The sequence below is a fragment of the Copidosoma floridanum genome, unplaced genomic scaffold (genome assembly GCF_036245765.1).
Source record: "Copidosoma floridanum isolate Cflo_tuat_1 unplaced genomic scaffold, Cflo_Japanese_pri ptg000020l, whole genome shotgun sequence".
Taxonomy (NCBI): Eukaryota; Metazoa; Arthropoda; class Insecta; order Hymenoptera; family Encyrtidae; genus Copidosoma; species Copidosoma floridanum.
In genome coordinates this window covers 31,233,293-31,249,502 of record NW_028321897.1, presented here as the reverse complement: position 1 = coordinate 31,249,502, position 16,210 = coordinate 31,233,293, and positions in this window count along the sequence as shown.

The window sequence follows — 16,210 nt, the reverse complement described above, 5'->3', positions numbered from 1 at the left end:
TTGTTATTTGAAATTCAAAATGAAAGATTAAGTGCGTAAAATTATAAAAGCAGTTAATACCAACTAAATGGTTATTAATTATTTATAGATTATTAAATGATAAGTTTGCTCAATCATCATATTTGTTTCTGGCAAATCATAATTTACTATTCCTTTTTCTTACTTACGTTTAATTTAAGCCCCTCACATAAAATGTATAACCTCATTTAGCCTCACTGTGAGACCCACAATGCCCTATATCTAGGGTTCGATGAATTATTAGACGTTATAATCTTAGAAGTTATTCGTCTAAAAAAGTTCTACTTTGTATGAAAAAAAAAAAAAAATGTTGTTTTGGTAACTTCTTAACATAATATTTTCGTTAAATAATAAATATTGAAAGGCATATAAAGAATTTTTACTTATGTAGCCCAAGGTTCTCCTACCTCTTCAAAAATTCATGCTTACGTTGTTATTATTTCGTGTCAGCGTATCTTTCTCTAAAGTTTTGTATATTTTTTACAGAGTATTTAAACCTGTAAACATGCTTCTAAACATCTAAAACCCTTCAATTTTACTATTATTATTCTACTTTAATGTATGTTAATTTTTTTTAAAGTTAACCTATGTTTGTATCTCTATCCTTCTCTTACCTAGTGAAAATTATTCAGTGTTTTATCTCTCACGAGTTCTCAAAATTTGTATTTTTAAATTTTTGTAAAAATATTTTCAGACTGATAATTTGTGTTGCCAAGTTTCACCCTTAAAATCCTGTTTTTTAACATCGTTCATGCGAAATTATATTTTTGTTTGTTGATTTTTTCATGTATTGTATCCCTGTTTACAGGTTTCTGTATCAATAATATAAGTCATGACTTTACTACAGAAGTTATTAATACATGCTAGTCTCATTACCCTATCTTATAAAGTATATATATGAATATAGTTAATTCTTACTTTTTTACTTATTATTTTGTTTTCACAACTGTGTCTCTATCATAAAGTTGATATCTGTGTTACGTCGGCGCAACGTATTATTTGAGCCTAAGCTTTCGCTCAATAGCTCGGGATTCACACTGGGCGCGTATGTGGGACGCGGGGTTAAAAGAGTAATTCAGCTTAACGACGCGTTACTCAAAAAAGGGTTACTATTGCTTTCACGCGACTAAGACTGACTGCTGTGCAATATTCCGATGCACTTGCTCGCGGCTTTCTTTTGTCAAGAGCGGTGTATAACTCGTTCACGATCCGAAAACTGTTAACACCGTCACGAGTAAGGATATCGTACGTAATTTGATCTTGACACACTAATATCACGGTGGGTATTTGCCTTAATCCGATCGTTCGTTGTTATTCTGATGGTATTATTACCGCGGAGAGCAACGGATTGTGCGTGGCTAATTTGCTATTACCGGTGACCGACGGGTGCCAATACTGTGGCGAGTAATGGCGTTCGCGAAAAACACTTTATACTTCCCCGGTGATCCACGGGTACCAATACTATAGCGAGTAATGGTGTTCGCGCAAACAAAGCACTTTATAATTCCCGGTGATCCATGGGTCCTAACATGGCATTCGCGCAAACAAACACTTTATACTTCCCGGTGATCCACGGGTACCAATACTACCAGGCGAGTAATGGTATTCGCGCAAAAGGAAACACTTGATCAAAAGAAAGAATATGATATTTGGTCACTTACTTTTATTTAAACGTGAAAGTTGCTACAGGCGTTGAACCAGCGTGGATGTAAGCCGCGCTCGAAGAAGATCAAGTGGCAGTAGAGACGGACTCTGGTAACCAGTTAATCGTTTGAGGGTGGTAACGAAATTCGACTGTGTCCTCGCTTCGTAGTAAACTGGGTTGTAGCAGAGTCGGACTCTCACTACTCAGTCTACTTTGAAGGGTATCGTCGAATTTCGCGTGCCGAACTGAATTGAATTGTTCTCTGGGCCTACGGGCCTTTTTATGGCGAGAAGTGGACCTCGGTCACGCACTGGCTCGAAAAACGCAGGAAAACTTGCCGGGGGAAAATTTTGGAGAAAAGACAATAGCCGAAAATCTAATTGGCTAGAACTGCTCTAGTTTAGCCACTTAGAAATTGGCACATCCCACATCCGGCTTATTCTCCTCTGTGCGTCAAGAGAAGGGAAGGTGATTCACCTACTCATGCCCTTCCTTTCCCTTTTACATCAAAAGTCACAAGATTTTATCAATACTTAATATTAATGTTAAGATGTAGTATTAACAAGTATTAACTAATAGTAACCGTTGTTCGCCCATTCAATCGAACCCAATGCAAAAAGAGCGGTGAAAATCGCTTAATATTCAGGTTTGATTGAATAAGTGTTCGGTACTTTACAATATTAATAATAGTCTTAGTAGTAGTAAATAATTGTAATAATTGCTAGCTTTTCCGCTTTACACGTGAGCATTGATCGGACTGATGAATTATCATGAATGATTATTTAACAGCAGCGGTTTCTTTGGTTAAAACACGGACATCTATAGAAACGGTAGTAGGGGATCGTTGCGAACTATTATATTGTTAATTTACTTAAATTTACCAATAGTTTCCATTCATTGTTAGTTGTCAATGTATTTCAAAATGTTAGTAGCATTTCGTCAACTATGGGTTTTTCTGCTTGTTGTAGGAGAGGAAGTCGGCTCAGGGTGCCCTGGGGAATCGGGAATTCCGTTACTCGTGTTGGGGCAAGAGTGCGGACTCTCTCTCGACATCTCTGCGTCAGGAAAAGGGGGAAGTGCCGTTGTCCCGTCTCTTTCCCGTTGTCCTTTAAATTTGAAATAGTGACAGTTTTTAACAAAATTACAATTTGGGCTATTGCAGTATGTTTATGAAATTGTTGACGTGATACAAAAGGGTTGTACAGTAAACCATGAGCCTGCGAACATGAATGGTGAAAATTGGATAATTCTTTGAAAGTCGATAGGATTGATTTCGTAGGTTTATGTAATATTGTTGCTGGCTAATGGTACTGCAGGTTCAATGGTGCAGCGTGTACAGGTTGTATTAGCAATATGTAATAATTTTACCATTTGCTACTATCTTCGCTTAGCCTATGGGTTTTAACTCTAAGTTATTCTAGTTTTTAACATTATACTAATATCTAATATTAAACTTCAGCGCAGCTGTTCCCAGTTGGATTATTGCATCAATTGATTTTCATAATTATTTCGTTTTAACTTTGCTCGTTGTTTCCGGTTAGCATAGACCAGCGTGCATGTATGTGAGTCATGCATGGTCGTAGTACCTTAGCTAGGAGCATTCTTGCAGGTGATTCACCTCTTTGCAGATGCGCGCATTTAGTATTCTAAAATCAGCGCGGAAAGTTTTGAAGCAAGAGGAAAAAAATTAATGTGGAAACACCGATGTTACACCTGTTTTGTAGGTATATACACTATAATTTTCAAATAAAGTTCTTTGCCTTTAAACAAACTCAATAACCATCAGTTATATAAATTATTAATACCTCAGTTATCTTAATTCAATTTTCTAGAGCTCTTATCTTTGTAACTTACAACTACTGAAACAAATCAAATGTTCCATTTGTACAGTACACAAAAATTTTTTCTTAACTTTTGAAAATTTCGAAAAAATATGAAAAAAATTGTATCGACAATTATTTATTTATTGTTAAAGTGACAAATTAATCATAGAAGAATAATTATTTATTAATGCGTAGAAACGCTGCGCTGCTAAAATATACTAATTTGTAATTTTTTGAAATAAATAATTAACTAAAATGGTTAGTTTATTATGTACACTATGTAAGTTGTTTATTATAATTTATTTATTATTTCAATTTCTAACTAAACAAAGTGAATAACTATAAAGTAACTACAAATATACATTAAAAATTAGTTACGAACTACACGATAAGAAGCAAGAATCGTATCTTTATATCGAGATCGCTCATAGCAGAGTGGGTAAGGGCCTTTGCTAGTGATCAGATGGACAGAGGTTCAAATCTCTTTGAAAACTATTTTTTATTTTATTTTATTTTTTTCTAAGAATTGGCTAAAAGAAAAAGAAATACAATTCATAAAATTCAAAATGTGTGGTGATGTGGTATGGTGTGGTGTTGTGGTGCTGTGCGATTCAAAGGTAACCGGATTGTTGTTGTCGTCGTCGCCGTTGCCATTGTGTCATCTGTCTACCAGCATTGTGTTAACTGTTGAAAACCTAACAAAATTTGATCCATTAAGATATATACATACATTGTCGTAAAGATATGGCAACACAAAAATTAAAAAGTCTAATAAGTTTATAAAAGGTTTTGATAAGTTTTTATTTTTGTAGCATTTTAACAAATGCCAAATAACTTTGATTTTGAAATCATTTCTGAATAATAAACAATAATGACCACGTCACTTATTGTTGAGATTGCAGGATATTGGTCCATACGTTTTCATCCTTATGTTTATTTTGTTATTATCTTCTCGTATCGACCAGCACTTTTCGCAACTTTTGTTTCTGGCGTCTTGTTTTAAAAATTTTTTTTAATCTAAGAAAAACTAAAAATTACTACATTTTTATTTTATTAAGTAGGTAATATGGTTTCACAGTTGGGATTTTTTCTTTATTTTTCAGGTTGTTTATACAAGTGGTCACGAATTTTTGCAATTAATGTATCTTTCTATACTCTCAAATATATTTTGGAGGGTGAGTAAATTTAGTTTGATTAAATAACATTTTTTATTAAAAAATAAATTATTTCATATAAAAAGAAGAATACATGGGAGATTTTAAAAGGAAGTAAAATAATTGTTGTCAAATACTTAAAGTGTAAAGGATAAATATATTTAATAAACGAATTATAAAATTAATAAAATAATACATTGGTACTTGTATCTCGGTGTTTGTTTTAATGCTTCACGCATTATTGTTCTATCGTACATGTAAACGCATCTTTATTACCATATAACTAATGTAACAGTAAAAAATATTATCTCACAGGAACAAAAACCATACATGTATTTAACACAATTAATTGATCGTTTAGCTTAAAATTACCGTTATATTAATTACACAATTTGGATTTTATTTTATGGCACACATAAGTTCAAATTACGAAGTCCTAATCACCACTATGCAATTAACATTTTGTTTGGGTCTATTTTATATGAAAAATTATTTGTATTGCTTCTAGCAGCATCACATTCTGTTTTAATACATTACAATCAATTCAAATATTGTGATAAACTGTTACTACTATCTTCATTATGACAATATTTGTATGAACAACTACATATATTAGAAAAAAAAAATTTTGGAGCCTGGTGACAACATTTAGAATATTTGAAAGCGTGGTAAGCTTGACAAAAAATCATAAGATCAATGAATGTTCCTACCAAACTGTGAAATATCATCTACAGTGATCTGTGCCATGCTGCTTCTGCTGCTATATAAAGTTCCTCAGGTCATTGATGACATTCCTTGCATACGTTCATCATTTTAATTTATTTATCTTTATGAATGTTTCCGAAAAATATCTATGTACTTAGACAAGTGATATCGAGATTGTTAGAACAAATCTAATTTTTTTTATTGCGGTATATTAGTCAATTAAGTTGAAAGTATTTATGTAACTTAAAAAAAGCATTGTTTTATTGTCAGAGTCACTAAAGTCAACTTCGTTTAAGTAAACTTTTATTATTTCATTACTGCTGCACTCACTCTTACAAAAACAATAGCAGTATTTGCAATTCAATGAAACGACATTTTGTAATTATAAAAAGTGTTATTAAAATTAACTACAATCGAAAAAACTATTTTTCTGTATTCCGTTAAAAGCATAGTGGCAATATATTGGCAAGTGTGTGAAAAGCATAGTTTCGTAACTTTGCTGGATACCGTATCTCACGCGTTCTATCATGTTTACAAAATTAAGTGCACAGTAATACTGTTGGATATGTTTACTTGTTTTTTTGTAACTATTTTATTTGTGGAGTACTTTCAGTAATGCGCTCATAAGTACGTATTTTTTGGCTCGCAAGTATACTCAACACCCAAATAAATTATGTCAGTTGTGTAATATACATTCTTGTTGAGATACACGCTTGTAACAGATCATTGTTCATAAGTTTCTGTATATTTTTGTTATTAATATCGATAACTTTTCTCCTGCAGGTGGCATTGTTTCAAGTTGCTGCACAAAGCGAATACTCATGACTCTTGCCCATATGCTAGCCCTATGCGTTATGTAAATATTATTTGTCGATTGTATTTAAGTCTATGCTAAAAACTTGTCTTTAAAATTTTTTTAATTCTAAGTTTGTTATACTACTGCGTGAGAATCTTATTCTACTCAGTACAATAACAAAAATTATTTTAGTGAATTACCTTCTCTTTTGTACGCGTTATTTTGCGAGTTGTAGGAGTTTTTTACACAAGGAAAATTACTTAAAAATTGTTACTAAAATATTAGAATCTTCAAAACATTGAAGAATGCCCATAAAAATACCGCACTATCACATCCTAAAGTTGAAAAAGTTTATAATATTAAACATTACTTTACATTGTTCGTTGGGCATGTGATGATTGATTTTTTTATTTACATTTTACTCATATTTTTATTTTAATTAGTATCGTTTGCCATGTCAATCTTGTTTCAGTTGTAGTTATGACTATTATTATTAATATTACTATTATTATTATTATGATTATTATTATTATTATTATTATTATTATTATTCATATTTCGTTTACAAGTAGACTTACGATAGTTATTTTTATCTTTCTGTCATTTTCATTATTTTCAGTTCTAAACGTTTTATATTTTTTCTCAGTTATTGTCATTATTATAGTATCAATGCATAAATTATTTTTTCAATCTTAATTCTGTCAATATATTCTGATTTTATCATCAAAACTCTAGTTTGCTTTAATCATTACAATATAATTGTGTGTTAAGATAATAGAAAAAGAGGCTACTATTTCAGTTGTAGGTCTTCAATAGCATTTAATACTAATACCATAAATAGATATTTGAAGATGCATTATATAAACTATTCACAGTTTTTATCACATGCCAGTCTGCTTTTTTTTTACGACCAACAACATATTTTATGATATTCATTATGTTGCCTGTATAAGAGGCTATAACTTAAGCGACAACTAATACATATAAATTTAAAGACTAATTGCTTGTGAGCCACTGTAAAACCATTTGAAGACATAAGAAATTTTGTTAAACTCTAAAATGAGCAAGAAATGCTTTTTAGATGATTGATCCTCGTTTCTTTTTTTAATAGGTCACATGTTTTACAGTTGTAAATATTGCGAGCTTCTTTCAAGTACAAAACGCATTTTTAACGCAGAAGATATGTGATTATATCTGATAGCCTAATCGATACCATATTCACAATTGTTTCCTTGAACAACAACAACTACAAATATTAAGAGTTGGAAACATGAGAAACAAGACCGTTGGATTAAATTTTGAGGAATCATTATGGCAAAAAATGGTTTTAAATGAAAAAATAAAGTTATAAATAACAAATTTTTCATTTAAAACAAAATAAATGCAAATAAAGATAACGTCAAGGCTTATGTACTAGAAAAAATTAACAATAAACTATTGTATTGCAACTATTAATTTATCGTATGATTTCTCTGAACCTTTAATTACGTAGTATCACATTTTCATACTGCATCAGGCTAATAATGTGATTTCTGAAAAATTAATGCTAACTATGAACATTCCATTAGTACTGAATCAATGAAAATTTAATTCTACAGTTTTAAACTTGGTTCCCCTGCTGTCATTTATTTTTTGAGTTATTATTAGACTGTTTTAAAAAATATGACCTCTATTAAACATATAGTACATTAAGACACGTTTCCTTTTCTTAAACAACATATATAAATTTGGTTTAGACAAATCTTATCTTGACAGATTGCTTGTTACATTACTAAAGCTTTTTTATTTGATATGTTATTGATTAACTCAGATTGCATGGCTTATCCTGTGTGTTTTTACCATATAGATGGATGAGTAGAGCACACCACATGCCAAGCTGCTTGATACAAGCAGTGAAAGTGACTACTGCAATATTTCCCTCTGTTGTTATCTTATTCTTATCAAAATATACATACTCACAGTTCAATCTCGATATCAAAAAAGATCAGCAATAAAAAGAAATCTGGCAGCATTCTCTTTCTCTCCTATCGTTACCGTACATTATGACATTAAGTAGACATTTTATTTTTTTATTTAAGATTGTTTTTGTTGTATATTACATTTATTTAGAAAAATAAATACTGTGACTAATTATTCATTTACTTATGCAAAAGTTTTCAATTAAAAAATATGAAAGATTACAAAAATTTAGATTGTTAGTAAAGATAAAGCAAGAGAAAACAATTGAGAAAAACTTACTTAAATGTAAATAAGAAATAAGTTCAGTAATAAAACAAAAAGGAAAAAAGCAAAATACTAATTAGATCATGCGAAGCACATCTAATATGACTGAATTTTGATTATAGCAAAGTTTTATTTGTACGAAATTATCATACTTTACACGAGTGTTTTTTACAAAAATCTGAATTGAGTATACATCAATGTACTTAAAGAAGTAGCTAATAGTAACATTAATCAGATTAATGAATTAGAAAATCTAACTGTGCTTCACTATTAAAAAATCGAGTATCTGCAAGCCCATGAACGGCTATCAATAGTATGTTATGACCTTATAAAATTTACCGTGCATAATAGCTTCATCTTGATTTTACTCTAAGTGATTTAATCTTTTGAGACAGAGTAAGCCAGAAACGTTGAATAAGCCAGATATTTCGATTTTAAGATATTTTTATAAATTTATTCTCAGTTTTGCGTCTTGTAAATTACTACGTCAGTAAAATTTTATATAAAAGTGATGAAACGTAGACCAAATTAGTAAGATACTAAGACCCTTGTTTGGAAAAAAAGAAAAGAATTCCAACAGCCACTTTGTTATCTTACGTGGAAGCCTTGAGTAGTGAGTATTGGGATTCCAAAACGTCACGTGACTTTCGCAATATATATATAGCCGAGTCGGGGTAAATTAACACAGGCCTTATGGGGACGAATCTATTTTTAATTTTTTTTACACCTACAACAGCTGTAATACTACAAAAGCTGAAAAATAGCATGTTTTCCAGGAAATAATGGTTTTGCAACTAATTTTTTTTCCACCTCAATCGTTACATAAAGCTTAAAATCTTACTTCGAAAATGTGAAACGCACATTTAACCTAGATAAATGCCTTCCACCGCTGCCTATATATAGGTGTATAAACAGTACTTTTGTACAGGTTAAATGTGCGTTTCACACTTTTTAAGTAATGTTTTGAGCTTCATGTAAGGATTGAGGTCGGAGCAAAATTAGTTGCAATACCATTATTACCTAAAAAACATGTTATTTGCCAGCTTTTGTAGTATTATAATTATTGTAGGCGTAAAAAAAAATAAAAACAGATTCGTCCCCATAAGGCCTGTGTTAATTTACCCCAACTTAGCTATATATATTGTGAAATTGACGTGATGCTTTGGGATCCCAAATCAGTTGATAATTGTTTCGGATAGCCGTATTTGTATAAAAAATTTATGGTAATTCAATTACAACAAAAAGTACTTCTATGACTGTAGCATTTCGACTGAAAGAATTATTATTAAAAAGCAAGGTAGATAACAATTAAATATTATCATAATATTGAGTGGCAAACATTTTTTTATGATAATTATATAATTCAACAGTCGTTTTATTATGAATTTTTCTGCGTTTATCAAGGAGTTAAGGAGACTTGGGCGTTTGGTGTCGTATCTACTGAGGGGCCCCTGTGGGGTACTTATCATGCAAATGATTATTTGTATTTTTTTTCACAATCATATTTATAATACAAGCGTGTCAACTAAGTATCAATAATACGCGGAAAAGTCACCAGGAAATAGATATTTAAAAAATTATTAGTTTCCCCGCGGTACCTTGTGTAAAGATGACGGCCCTGCCACGATAAAACTGACAACACCGTACTCTCTTGCTCTCTTCTGCTATTATATACCTATACTTGTGTTGGACCTAAATCTTTATGCTCATAATATGTTTAAGTATATACAGTGCAGTGCATGCACACTTACTATACCTGAACAAAACAACTCTCACGTTCAACGTTTTCCTCACTGTTTTCTCAAAATTTAACGTGTTGACCCAATTTTTTTCAAAGTAATAGATTCTTTATAATTAAAAGTATTTGTACCAATTCGACTTCTGGGACCACAGCTTTTTATTGCAGTACAATAGTCAATTTAATTTCGGGTTCCGTAAGATTACGCGCGTACTAAAATGACAAACTTTCACAAGCGATTTTCTCGAAAATAAATGAGTTGACCTACCTATTTATTTTTCATAAAAAAATCTGGCGTTCTTTATTTACATAATCTCTGAATTTCAGAGCTAGATATCATTTAATTCAAAGTTGTCTAAGCCTCCTTAATGTACACAAAGCCAGGATTTAATTCTCTCTACTGTTGCTATAACAAGCTGAGCAAGAGACTTTCTCACGATAATGAATGAAAAAAAAAAAAAACCATTGTCTTATTGTTTTACTTATTTTGCAAGCAAAGAAATAATCTGATCATTAACCATCAACCATCAACGAACCGATCTCTCCGTAAACAGAAAAACGCATTAAATGCTCTTTAACATTTTCGTAAGTGGAGATAATTGACCACATAAATTTTTAAATTTAGTTTCTTATAATAAATCGACTGGTAGCAGTAACTAAGTTGCATCAGAAATATTATTATTATTTTTTTTTTCAGTTAAATAGCAGGGTATGGTATTGTATTTTCAAAATAAAAATATTTTATGAGTGTAACACAGTGAAAAATTCTGTCACTTTAAAACATTAAATATTTTATTTTGACTACTGTGCATTAATACGCACTATTAAAAAATTTTACTCGTGAATAATAATAAGATAGGAGTTTTCACAAATTAAAATAGCAACTTTTTTGAACACGTCTACAGATCTGTGTATTAACCACTACTTCATAATATTATAACATTCCTTACGTATACATTAGTCAAAGTCTATTTTGCCATGCTTCCAAGAAGATCATCGTAAGAAATCGTACATCTAAGATCTTAAAAATTTAAGTGGAACGAAGATAAGTTAATTCGTAAGTGAAAAATTTTAAAAGAAAGTCAATAGTAAAACCATCATCGTCTTTTTGTACATATGCTTGAAGTAACGTGTAGTGTAGGGCTCTCTTAAGAGAAACTGTTTATTTTTAAAAATTGTATAATTTCGTGTAAACGTGATTTATAATGTGACCTATCAATCTTTCAAGAAAGATAATAAACAAATTTTTGATCAAATTGACAAAAAAGTACAATTTTTGTTATTCACAGAAAGAAACTTTTATACAAAGTAACAGTCAAAATAAGTTTAAAATCATCAAATAATTTAAAACTTCATTTTCATCACACATCAAAATAAAATTTGCTTTTGACGAAAATTGTGAAAATTACGAATCTTTCTTAAATATCTTTGAAATAACTCCAAACGCCCAATTTTATTATAAAAATAATAGGGTTCTTACTTGGAATTTTTAAAACCATTTCTAATTGATGGTTTATAAACAGTTAACTTATGAATAATAACTACACCTTCTTGCAGCTGTTCAGTTTTTTATTTATAATAACTTAACAGCTACTTTGGTAGCAATGCCGTTGCCAGAAGCTAGACATAAGCTATCATTAATTTAAATTTATACACACAACAAAACACAAATACACTATTGTACACAAATAATGCGTTTACATTAATTTTTAGCATTTTTCATACTTTAGCGTAAGTGCCTACACAGTGAATATTCGCTCCGAGACGATGCAGAGGTTGCGCCCCCTCTAGCCAAAATCAGGCAAAATTTCTTGCATGTAAACAAACGGTTTAGAACATATATACATGCGTATAGCTGCTTGTGATTGGCTGAATAAGACAGCAGGAGAGGATCGTCGTTCTCTCTCTAGCCTGCCAAGTGCCAATCACAAGCAGCTGTACGCATGTATATATGTTCTAAACCGTTTGTTTACATGCAAGAAATTTTGCCTGATTTTGGCTAGAGGGGGCGCAACCTCTGCATCGGCTCGGAGCGAATAGCCGCATATGTCATTACGCGTATGTCGTAATAAAATTAATGGCGTAATAGAACATATTATGTTATATTACGCCATTAATTTTATTATTTTGTTATAATATAAGTGTATGTTTATTTGCGTATAATTAGATATATATATGATATTTTATATGTCTTAGTGACGAAAAGACAGTGTAAAATAAGTGGTAATTCAGGAAGATAAAAGTATTTATGTCTTGTGTCTGAAATAATAGATTCATAGCTGCACATAATCACAGAACCTTATCAAGTACACTTAAGGATTTTTAGAGTTTTATTTAGCATTTTTCTGGGCAGATCATTTATCCAGCATCTCTTTCGTAAAATCTCCTGGCGGATCTTCATAACGTTGAAAAAACTCGATGACACAATGGACAAGCAAGTTATTTGTGTGTATACATGCATATAGAAGTATGTTTCTTTGTGCGAACTTTTCCAAGCATATAATTATAAAGTGAGTTTTGAAAAAACAATTCCGATTTTCTACAGCGTACTTGAAGATGATTTATAAAAATTTTTTTTTTTTTTTATTGCTCATTTAATAATAAAAATGTGTGACAACAATTTGTATTCGGTCTAAAGTATTCGCAGTTAAGTATAGGTGTGTATTACTTCTTCAAGTTTGCGAAAAGTCAACTGGCAAATGATTAGGTATATATGTACTGTACAGAATACTTTGTATTATCAAAACGGGTTAAAGTGTTTAGTTCTTATCACATCCCTGCCCTTAGCTTCCTGGAAAATATCACAGTAAGTAAATTCACAGTCTGTGTGGATGTACTATTTTACAGACAAGTTGACAAAGAATTTCAGGGTACTTAATTGACTTGTGGTATCAAGACAATAATTCACAATGGGTTTTGAAATCTGGCAATAGGTTTCCTTAAAACGATCCAAAACCGCACAAATCACAGTATAGTAAGGTTTTGGCCGTCTGCAAATACATACCTTAGATCATACATTATATACAAGGAGGTAACATTTAGTGGTTGCCGCGCGAGACAAGATGTGAGATAGAGATCCGAGTGTAAAGGTATTGTCTGTCTCTCTGTAAGCAAATCATAGATCAGCAAGATAGAAAACAATGCCACCTTTTCGCTTGGATCTCTTTCTTGCATATTGTCTCGTGCCGCAAATACTGAATGCTACCTCCATGTAGATATGCTTTAAGGTACATACTTATCTAAATCCATGTATGGCATAAAACTAGAGTAGCACCTATTTATTTAGCTTGATCAGTCAAAAACCATTGTTCTCGTTCTTTTAATATGCATTAATATAGCTTTGCAAGTTATAATGTTAAAAAAACACTGCTGTATCTAGTTTTGCGCCACACAATAGTCCAGATAAGTATTCACATGCAAACGGTAAAAACTGTCCTCTATTGTGACTTGTGAGTTTGTAGATAATTTGACAAAAATGAATTGACAGTTTTCAGAACCCATTATGCATTCTTGTCTAGGAATCTTTAGTTGATTAAGCTGATTTTATAATCATGAATAGTAATAGTAGCACTAAAAAAATTATTTGAAAAAAAAAAATACATAATAATATAACAGAAAAACGTTTATCGTTTTAATCGCATAAGATGCTGGGGGTGGAGATGAAATGAGACTACTTCAGTTTACATCAAGAAACACCGAGAAATAAAGAACTTGCACTGTCAAAAATTTCAGGGCGTAGTAGTTGAATCATGTACCTCTACTGATCTTATTCCCAGCGATGACTTACATTTTTTTTGGACACTTTTATCTTGAGTTTACGTAAATATTTCGCACTTTTTGCGACTATAATCCAAATTTGAACTCTTGTTACACAATTTCATCATTAAATGAGCAATAAAAAAAATAAAATAAAATAAATGCTTGGAAAAGATCGCTTGAAGAAAATACTTACATAAAATAACACACACACAGAAATAACTTACTTGTATTGGCTACAAGTACATCTCAGGTAGCGCTGCCAATGCCGAGGTTCAGTACAAAATTTCCTAGCATAACAACATTGGATATTTTGGGAACAGTTCTATTTTATTAACTACAATATTCTATTTTCATGTGGTAATAATGATTACGAGTTCTTATAAAATCATTAAAAAATCAATATTATGACGCACCAAATGTATATAGTAAACTTAGCCAATAAGTTTTTATACTACATACTCAACAGCTATATTTTAATTCACCATCTTCCGAATTGATGGCCTAAAAACCTAGCAAAAGCAACGGCTCTAAGCAAAAAAGAAGTGTTGCGGGTTCTCGTGAAATTGTTGAAAAACTGACAGAGTGACGCATCCAATGGCTATCAAACTTCGCCACTGCACTTAAGGATGTTTATCACAATTAGCGTTTTGGGTAGAATCTTCCTTAAATTTCAACAGAATATTCGTAATGATGTTAGAAAGTCACATCTAAAATTTGAGATTCTGTCACAACACCGGTTTTTCGATATTAAATGTTGTCAAAACTTCAATATAACACGTAACCTTATGGAACAGTCCCATAAAAATGGAATTCATGAGAAAATGGTTGGTAGAATTCATCCAATTTTTTTTTTTTTTTTTTCATGACGCAACACCATAATACTGGTATTATATTCATTTCTCAGAGGGGTCGACAAGTTATTTTTGCATTTAAAAAAAAAAAAGCAGTGTCAGACGCTTATATATACAGGTACACAAATGCATGAAAAACAGTTGCCGGGGCTGCCGCATGCTCGCTCCTCCCTCACTGTACTTTCTACATTTCCCCTCAAACTGTAATGAACGTCCTTAATATGTAATACCTCGTAAAGTTACATGAGATTCTTTATCGTTGTGGGTTCTAAGTTTCATTTTAGGGGTAGCTGAATTTACTAATTCGCCATCCTGGGGTTCAGTCGACTGCTTTGATAACGCAACAGGGTTCGAGATTGACTGTCATGAAATAGTAGCTTTAACTACCGAGTGATAAAAAAGAAATTGTAGATCCCAAGTTTTCTGGTGACAAAGTGATAGGTATATAATATTTCGTGACCGTCAATCTCGAACCCTAGCACATTATTGAAGCTCTCGATGGAACCCCTATAGCACTGGCTTGTCGTGATGCAAAAATCGAAAAAAGTTCCGGAAACATCTTTAATTTCCCTAAAATACAAAAAGTCTAAATTGGAATGCTCAAATTCAATCGTGTGCGTTTGTGAGAGAATTTTCCAAAAGGAGTTATTGAGCTTGTCACATTTTGGTCCTGTAACTTAACACCATCCAAGTATAGGATACAAATTTTTTTGATTTTCTAAAATGTGTGAAAATATTGTTTATGTAAGTAACTTTATGATTTCATGTCTTAGAAAAATTAATAAATTTAGTTTGCTTTAGACATCGTCAATAATAAAAATTTGAGAGGGGGACACAAACCCGTAACGCTAATTGAGCCCTTTTTTTGTAGCTTAGACTGAAGCAATACTTATTTATGATCTGAATTCTGTTGTACCTACAGTAAAAAGCATCCCTTGATTATTTAAAAAAAGCTTTGAAATCGATATCTCCATACATGACGTTGTTATTGACTGGGACACGAAATATACTATTTTTTGTACAATGGGTCATGAGTATGAATATCTAAAGTTATACACTAAAATTATTACAAAATATAAAAAAAATTTTTTTTTACTATTTATTATTGTTCTTAGGCTAAGACATGGTTGTTTTACATAAGTATAGTGTTTTTTAGCCATGAATGCAAACTCACGTCATGATTAGTATAAACACGTATGAATACCAGGACTTATTTCATCCCACTTATGATCATGTTGACGAAGCGTAAGAGAAACAGTAAATTGACCCTTACAAATTAACAGCACAGGCGAAACGGCAAGACTCCAACAGTCGCTCATCCAAGTACTAACTACGCCAAATGTTGCTTAACTTTAAAAATCTACGGAACTACATCTCCATTGCTGCACTATTATGACAACTTTAAAAAAAATAAATAAACAGATTGACAGCGTGATACAAACGATCGTCACTGTGATGCAGACGACACAGCTTTCTGTATGTATTGTTACGGAACAAG